The 9,267-nt window shown below is 41.4% G+C and overlaps 1 pseudogene; it reads left to right on the top strand.

Moving 5' to 3' along the window:
• The first annotated feature begins 6,006 nt into the window (after nt 1-6,006).
• Nucleotides 6,007-8,734, top strand: LOC128588349 (E3 ubiquitin-protein ligase RNF168-like; annotated as a pseudogene).
• The last annotated feature ends 533 nt before the right edge of the window (nt 8,735-9,267 follow it).

The following is a 9,267-nucleotide window of genomic DNA, read 5'->3' as shown; positions in this document are numbered from 1 at the left end:
TCCTTGGGGGAGTTGAACTGCTCTGATTATTCATGTTGCCAGAGTTTTTCCACTGATTCTGTCCCATGATTGTTTTCAGTGTTTAGCTAGATGAGCAGGTAAGGTGAAATTGGATTGGATACTTCTGCAGTTGTGGTTGACCAGCCCTTCACCTAGGAACTGGACTGGTGACTGAAGTTTTCCTCTACAATTTTGCAAGGGACCTGTACTGTACTACAGTCTGTGACTCTAGAGGCCTGCTTGGTGTAGTGGGGGTAGATGTCTCTGTCTTGTATTCAGCTGATCTCTGTTCAATCCTAGTGAATCAGTGACTCTGGGTTGCAGTCTCAGCTTTGGAGAAATACAAGCAACTAGGACATCCCTTCCCCCACCAGTAATATCTGGAAGAGGACAATCAAACCTTCCCACTACAGCAAAGCCTGGGTTCCACCTTGGAGGGTCCTTGGGTAATTTGCCAATTCGAGTTCCAGAGCAATTGTCTCAGACAATCCCCACTCTCTAGCTGGAGAGTTCATGAGGACTACAGCTACTAGATATTAGGGGTGCACAGGTAGCTCAAGTGTGATTTGAGCACCTCTGGTGCTCTGAGGGGTCAGAATGACCCATGCAGTAGGAAGTGTAGAGTTGGGGGTTGATGCCTCTTACCCCACCTTGCTCATCCTTCACCACCAGACTCTGGTCACCTGAGTCTCTGGTAGTCCCACCAGCAGTCTCTGTTAACCCAGTCTCTGTGGCCCAGTTCTGTCCAATAAACAAATGTGCCAGGGCTATGTGCCTGCCAGATTCAAAATTAGGTTGTTGCCTCCTCCTCATGGTTACCACAGTCTACCACCATTCTGCAGGGGAAGCTGAGGTCTGCCTGCCTCAGGTGCTCAATGGCAGGTGAAGAAAGTTCCACCTTAGCTCAGTCCAAACCTGAGGATATTCAGACAGCAAAAGAATTTCTCCCTCAGCCACTGCACCTTTGTTGCCACTGTTCTGCAGTTCTGGAATCCCTATGGGGTGAGGTCTGGTTCCCTCTGGCAGGCCACAGAGTCAGATGACTCTAGAGTTAGACCCCAGCAGGACACTCTACTAATGCTGAAGTTGGGTGGGAGTTGCCTCCTCTTGGGTTCATGCACCTCAGCAGTTTCTGAGCCTCCACCCACAGTGCAGGAACCCAGGTCTCTGTCTGCTGCTGAGATGCACTTTTTTGAGGCCAGGTCAGTCACCTTTCCCCCTAAGTCTTTCTGTACAGTTACTGGATTCACAGGTATAGACAGCTGTACTGCCTCCATCTATGCAATGCCCGATCCTAGCCAAGAAGTGCAGACATTCTGGTTTCTGGAGGAGTTGGACTTCTAGACTGCCAGGCCAGGGGGAAGGGGTAGACTGGAGGTTCATGGTGCCAAGGAAAATATTTGTTCAAATTTCCTGCCAGACAAGGGAATTCCTAGACTCACAGCAGGGGCTATCTTGAGAAGGAGTCCCAACTTCCAGCAATTCCCTCCAGTGGGTTATGGAAGGAGAGCCTCAGTTTATTGCTCACCAGTAGAGATCACACAGTAAGCAAGCAACTCTTTTAGGAGAGGGGACGGCCACACAACCTCTTTGGGATGAGATCTGTAACTGAAAATAGTTTCTTTAGAGTCGAAGCTTGCCTCAGCAGGGAATACGAGCAATTATCTATCTCATCTCTCAGCTCGGCTCCCCTCCTTTGGCTTTGTTGGGTTCTGGCCATTATGTCTCCCTCTGGACTGGAGCTTCTGTTGAGAGCTGGCTCCAATCAGCTGTTGTCCCCCATTTACCCTTGTTCTTGTTGAATGTGAAAATTGGAGTTAGGGAAAATAGCCAAGCTGAGGATTTAGCAAAACACAAAACACATTGAAGCCAAATGAGCAAATAAACAGATAAAAAGGCTACCAGACTCACAAGCCCACAGATGCATGAACAATCAGAAACACATAGACATACAGACAAAAAAAACAACTGCAATAAAAATAATGGTAATTGTAAAATAATAAAAAAAAACTCTAAAAATCTGATGTAAGCACTCTCAGAAACCATAAGAAGGGAAGAATAGGAAGGAAGAAAGAAAAAAAGTAGTGTTCATAAAAAATTAAAAAAGAAAAATAAATAAAAAATTAACAATAACTCCTACAAGAAAAGGATGAAAAAAAAGAGAAAAAAAAGGCACCAACCACAAAAATATTATTCTTGTATTATATATATAAAAATATACAACTATACGTATGACATAGGTGTCAACTTTAGTAGGAATATATTTATATTGCAATATGCTCTCTGTACACCAGGTGGCTCTGTGAGTGGTTCCCAGGCTCATATCTGATTCACAGTTTACATAGTTACCACGGTAACCACGCTACCTGGCTCATCACCATTTCTGGAGTTTCAATATAAGTCTGTTTCCTAACTGTTGCCCAACCTCGCTGTTTTCTTCCAGATGGCACCCCTATCTGATCTCCATGCTTCACAATCTTTCCACTCAGCTCCCAAGTTCTCCGCAAACTGGTAACTGCAATCAGCTGTGGGGGAGGGGCTGGCTGCTGCGGGCTCCTGCCACTGCTGAGTGGAGACCTTTTCCTCAGTTTCAGCGGCTCAGAGTCTCACTTTTGAGTCCATCAACCTGCCAGTTCACCGCACAACCCGAACTGCCAGTCCACACCAATATTCCCCACCAGGAATGGTCTGGTCTATTTAATCACTCCTGTTGTTCTGGGAAAAGGTGTCCGCCATTTTGGACAATTCAAAATGTCTCTGTTTCCTGGGAGGGATCCCCTCCCCTTAATTTTCTATCAGGCTGCCTAGCCCCATGCTGCGGTGAGTGGCACCCCTTTCTGGTCACCAAACTCCACTCAGGAATCCACACTTTGCTGAAATTTTCGTCAATTACCTAGATTTCCCCACAAACTGGGAACTGCTGTCCCGCATGGGGTAGGGGCCGACTGCCGGCCACCAGCAGTGCAGGGGAAATTTCTACAGCAGAGTCCGTGGTTTCGGATTACACCTCAAATACAGCAGTCCACCAATTCGCTGCACATCTCCAGCTGTCTATCCACACCAATACTCCACGTGGGGGAAATATCCAGAGCCCCCTCCCTCTCACCTGATGGCTTGGGAGAGATGGGCTAAACATCCATCCCATCTGCCATCATGTTCCGCCTCCGCTATATTTGTTTCTTACTTTAATGTCTCAGTAGGCTGTCATCACGCTATTTAACTGTGTACACTAACCATTGTCTTCCACCAGATACAGTAAAGAATCTAAGCTTGTGATATACACAGATCCTTTCCACATAGACACCAGAACCTAAAGATGTTGTCGGCTGATGTATACTATATATTTCAGACCTTAAAATCCATGCTTGATTGATAGTTTGGTAGTAAGTTTTGATTTTTATACAATCAAAGAAATGGCTGCATCTCTCATTTCTTTTTTTTTAAAGTTAATCACTTCTCCCTGAGACATTTGTGATTCTTCACCCAAGTGCTTGTTGTTGGCCCACAGCAGATGCAGGCAATAAATGCTGTACCTGTCAGCTGATTTCAAGTGGGAGTAATACACACACACACACACACACACACACACGAGGCACAGGAACTTTATGGTCACCCTTCCAGCTCTCTCACTTTGCTCAGAATAATTCTAAGGCTGGTGTGACACAATCTCCCACATTTTTCAGCAAGACGTCTAGAGTTGATTAACTTCCTTACTTCACCTCCCAAATAAAGTTCTAGAACGCAAATCCTTATAAATGGCCTGCTTTTGTGGGGAACCCAGCCCAAGAATTGGAATATATACACAGTATATATATTAATACTGTGATTTCTTGGCAAGGCTAGAACAGCCATGTTGTAGTTAAAGAACATGATTTTATAAGGGCATGCATTTATAAACAAAAGTTAAAGAATTTCCACTTTAGGTTTAATGTCCACAGCTAAATTAAGTTATGTATTTTTTGTATCCAAATTTTTCTTTCTTTTTCTTTTTTTTGTAGAGACAGAGTCTCACTGTACCACCCCCTGGGGTAGAGTGCCATGACATCACATGGCTCACAGCAACCTCTAACTCTTGGGCTTACGTGATTCTCTTGCCTCAGCCTCCCAAGCAGCTGGGACTACAGGCACCTGCCACAATGCCTAGCTATATTTTTGTTGCAGTTTGGCTGGGGCTGGGCTTGAACCCGCCACCCTCGGCATATGGGGCTGGCCCCTACTCACTGAGCCACAGGCGCGGCCCCATATCCAAATTTTTCTTATGTTATTAGTAAGCTTTCTATTTTTTTATTGAGCATAATTCAAGTGCTAATTTTATCAAATGATGTTCTATTTGTTAAAGGCCATTACACTTTTTAGCTATGACAGAAATATATATTTAAAACATTTTTATTTTATTATTTTATAATTACGGTCTACTATACTTCCTTTTTATAACAACTTAAGAAATACATATATTGGTGAAGGAAACACAAACATAATAATCTTGATAATATTTTATGTTGTTTCAAAGTGACCTTTCCTTGTCTTTTGTCTTTAAATGTGATATACTGTTTGATTTATTTTGTAGTGGTAAATTTATTTTTGCTTTTAAAAATTGTATGATATATTTTGTTCAAATAAGCAACAAGTTAATACTCTTTCAACATTTCAAAGATACATTGTAGCACATTAAAATTTGGCAGAAATGTACATATTCTTTGCTAAGGCACAAAAAATTATGAAATACCTTCCAAATTTTGTCGTGTTTTCCTCAATTTCTGTCACAAGTGTTTTATAGCTTTTATTACATAGATCTTTAAAAATTTTGATTAATTTAAATCTTAGATACTTTATACTCCTTTTAGTTATTGTAAAGGGAATTGCTTTCTTGATTTCTTTTTCAGATTTTTTGTTGTTAACATATATAAATGTCACTGATTTTTGTGTGTTGATTTTGCATCCTGATACATTACTAAAATTGTTTATCATTTATAACAGTTTTTTGGTGGAGTTTTCGATTTTTCTAAATACAAGATCATTTCTATTTTGACTTCTTCCTTTCCAGTTTTGATGTTTTTATTTTCTTTCTCTTGCTTAATTGCTCTGGCCAGGACTTTCAGTGCTGTATTGAAACTATGAAAAGAAAACGTTGGAGAAGTGTTCTTGAACATTGGCTGGGGCAAAGATTTTTGTGTAAGACCTCAAAAGTAAAAGAAACAGAACAAAATTGACAAGTTAGATTTGATCGAACTGAGTAAAGAGTTCCTGCAAAGTGAAGGAACAATCAACCAAGAGACAACCACAGAATTGGAAAACAATATTTTCAAACCGTCCTTTGAAGAAGAGATTAATAACCAGAATGTATAAGAAACTCAACTCTAAAGGAAAAAAACCCTATAATCTGATTAGAAAATGGCAAAAACTGGACAGACCCTTCTCAAAAGAAGATACAACAGCTGTTGCTGCGGTCCCGCCCTCACGAATGGACTATTTGGCTGACAGAAGAGGCTGCAGAGAACAGGTGCTGAGCCTCGGGAAGCAGCGCAAGGTGCAGGAAAATTGGAACACAGGGGCTTGCGCGCTACTCTTACAGCACAGCAACGGTAAAACGGAGGTCCTGCTGCAGCTGGAGCCCGCGTCCAGGTGGGAGTGGAGTCCCGGGAGCCGTGGCCTGGACTAAAGAGCGCATCCTCACGGGGTAAGAGGGAGGAGGGGAGCTTGGCGGCTATCACTTGCACAGCCCGGGCTCCTGTCTGCCCTGCGTGGTGTTAATGCAGCCAAGCTCTCCAGATGAAAACGTTCATTTATTTTCTTGTCGGACTTTGTCCTAAAAATGGACAAAACACACCACCTTCCAGGATATTACTGTTTGCATGACCCTACGGGCGTCTTGTTTCATGACGTGTTTGATGCTCCTGTTCTCATAATATTTAAACGCAAAACTCTTGATTTGCTTTCGTGTAGTTGGCCGAAAATTCTTTTTAAAAAAACCTGTTTATGTTAAATAAGGCTCATTAGCATATTAAAATGGCCGTGCCCAAGGACTTCATCCCTTCCCTGTCGGATTGCCAGTGCCAAATCTGTATGGAAATTCTGATCGAGCCTGTAACCCTGCCTTGTAATCACACACTCTGTAGTCCGTGTTTCCAATCCACCGTCGAGAAAGCAAATTTATCTTGTCCCTTTTGTCGCTGCCAGGTATCCTTGTGGACTCGGTACCATACCCGAAAAAATTCTCTTATCAATATGGAAATGTGGAAGATAATTCAAAAACACTACCCAAAGGAATGCAAGCTTCGAGTTTCTGGGCAAGAATCGGAGGAAATCGAAACAGTTGATGACTATCAGCCAGTTCATCTGTTAAGTAAACCTGGGGAATTAAGAAGAGAATATGAAGAGGAGGTAAGCAAGATGGAGGCAGAGCGACGAGCCAGTGAAGAAGAAGAAAATAAAGCCAGTGAAGAACATATACAGAGATTATTGGCAGAGGAAGAAGAAGAGGAAAAAAGACAGTCTGAAAAAAGGCAAAGGGAGATGGAAGAACAACAGAAAAGGGATGATGAGCTGGCAAGAAAGCTAAGCATTAATATTAACAATTTTCATGAGGGAAGTATCTTGGCTTCTTCCTTGAATTCCAGAAAATCTGATCCAGTCACAGTCAAGTCTGAAAATAAAAGTAAGAATAAACAAAGAAACGCTGGAGGTATTCAGAAGTATTTGTCACCTAAATCTCAATTTGGGTCAGCATCACAGTCTAAAGTTGTACAAGAAATCAGGAAAAACTCCATATCTAAGGAAATTGACAGTAGTGGTGAGAAAAGTCCAACATGGCAAGACACAGAAGTTGAAGAAGATATGCCAACACTTTCCCCACAAATAGGCCTTGAAAATCAAGAACAAAGTGCAAAGTCTTCAATGGAATCACCTATGCCATGCTTGTGTGCCTATAGTTCAGAGTGGTGCCTTGAAGGAAAAGTCGAAACAAGACCAAACAATCAGGATAAAGAGTTCTGTGTCTTAAATCATGAGGAACCGCAAACCAAAATTCTCTACTCAAAAGAAGCTGCAGGTAAGCCTGGTGGCAAAACAGAGAGTGGGTGTGCTGTATCAGGTATGACACAGGTAATTGGAAACAACACAGTCAAGACAGAAAATGAAGAGTCTCATCTGATCGGTATGGATATTTCCAAAAGAAAAAATGAGGAATCTTTGTTTAAAGCAGCTAAGGATCCATGCTTTTCTGGAAAAAGAAGAAAAATGTTCCCCAGAGGTTCCTCTGACCAAGAGGAAACAGAAATAAATTTCACCCCAAAACTGATAAATTGGGAGCATCTGCTTTTTGAAAGACATAAACAAGAAGAACAAGACAGGTTATTAGCATTACAGCTTCAAAAATAAGCAGATAAAGGCCAATGAGGCCAAACCGGCAGAAAGGATCCCCTGATGAATATCCATTATGGTCTACACCCTCACCTTCAGACAAATTGCTAAACGGACAGAGGAAGAATTCCAAAGATAGGAGCTTCAAAAAACAAAGTGACACAGAGCATTCAAAACCACGGAGAGGCTCAAAAGATGAAAACTGGCAGCCTTCTTTTAAGATCCAGTTGAGGCATTCCATTAATGGGAGAAAGAGGCCAAGTTCTACTAGAAATAATAGTAAGATACCTAAAAGTGCTCATTCCCTACAGTCTCGTAATTCACAGAAAAGTATTTTTCAAATGTTTCAGAAATATTCAAAATAATGCATGAGTAAAGGGAGTGTTTTGTGATCTAGTAAGGCCAGATTGTAAAGCTCTCATTCCTATCATAGAATATTTATAAATTTGTCATTAATTCTGCTTTGTAGTCACACTCATATCTTTAATTAAAGGACTATGTGATTATCCGGGAAGAATACATAGTGTGTTTTTGTGGAGCTCAGTGATGAGCAAGTGTCTCTCTATCATTCCATTGTTAATAACTGTGATCACTAAGTTTTGCAGTCTTTATGGATGTGAAAATGCCTTGGCCAACTCCAAGAAATTTTCAAGTGCCATTGTATTTCCAAAAAAAATCATGTTTTATGGCCTTTGCTGGCTTTTTTGTCATGACTAGTAATCAAAGCAATGTTAGACTATTCCAAATAATTAAGGAATCCATGCAGAGTTTAAAGTGTAAGTTTTCTAGCTATTTTCCCATCTCTGGAGTATGTGAAATGTATCTTCTACATCACTGAAATAATCTAATTTCTATCTCCAGTTTAAGATTTAAGCATTATAGCATGTCTTTTTTTTTTTTTTTCTTAAGACAGAGTCTCACTATGTCACCCTCAGTAGAATGCTGTGGCATCGCGGGTCGCAGCGACCTCCAACTCTTGGGCTTAAGAGATTCTCTTGCCTCAGCCTCCTAAGTAGCTGGGACTACAGGTGCCTGCCACAACACCTGGCTATTTTTTTGTTGTGGTTGTTTAGCTAGCCTGGGCCAGGTTTGAACCCGCCAGCCTCGGTGTATGTGGTTGGCGTAACCACTGTGCTATGGGCACCAAGCCATGTTTGTTGATTTTTAAATGGATTAAGATCAATGTTAAAGCTGGGCCCAGTGGCTCATGCCTGTAATCCTAGCACTCTGGAAGGTGAGGTGGGTGGATTGCCTGAGTTCGCAGGTTTGAGACCAGCCTGAGCAAGATTGAGACCCTGTCTCTGAAAAATAGCCAGGCATTGTGGTAGCTGCCTGCGGTTGCAGCTGCTCAGAGGGCTGAGACTGGAGAGTTGCTTGAGCCCAGGAATTTGAGGTTGCTGTGAGCTGATGTCATGGCACTCTTAACAAGGTGCCACAAGGGGAAACTGTCTCCAAAAAAAAAAATAAAAAAATCAATGTTAAATCAGAAAATCAGTTTTCTAGAAAATTTGGAATTAGTCGACAGAAAAGAAACTAGACTCTTACTCATAAAATGAGCTAAGAGTTGGGATGAGGCTGGATGGGGTAAATTTGACAATTTGGGAGATTTGGAATTGAATGAGTCCAGAGTAAGCAGAAACTGGGTCTAGAATGAAGTAGCAGGTTCAATTCAGCAGAACATTCTCCCTTGTCTATTCGTTGCTAAATGACACAGAACATTTTGATTTTATAGCTTTTTACACTGGGGTATCTGGTGTCAAAATTAGTTACTAAATTACCTGAATTTTTGGAAATTTCATATTTCTGTTAATCTGCTATTTCAGAAAAAATGGGAGTTTACTCTAGAACAATTATGATATCATAATATCTCATGTTGTAGAATCTGAAACATAACCATGTGTTTATTTT

This window comes from Nycticebus coucang, chromosome 6 (genome assembly GCF_027406575.1).
Source record: "Nycticebus coucang isolate mNycCou1 chromosome 6, mNycCou1.pri, whole genome shotgun sequence".
NCBI classification, from domain to species: Eukaryota; Metazoa; Chordata; class Mammalia; order Primates; family Lorisidae; genus Nycticebus; species Nycticebus coucang.
The sequence above is the reverse complement of the archived record's forward strand: the minus strand, read 5'-3'. Positions and strand labels throughout refer to the sequence as shown.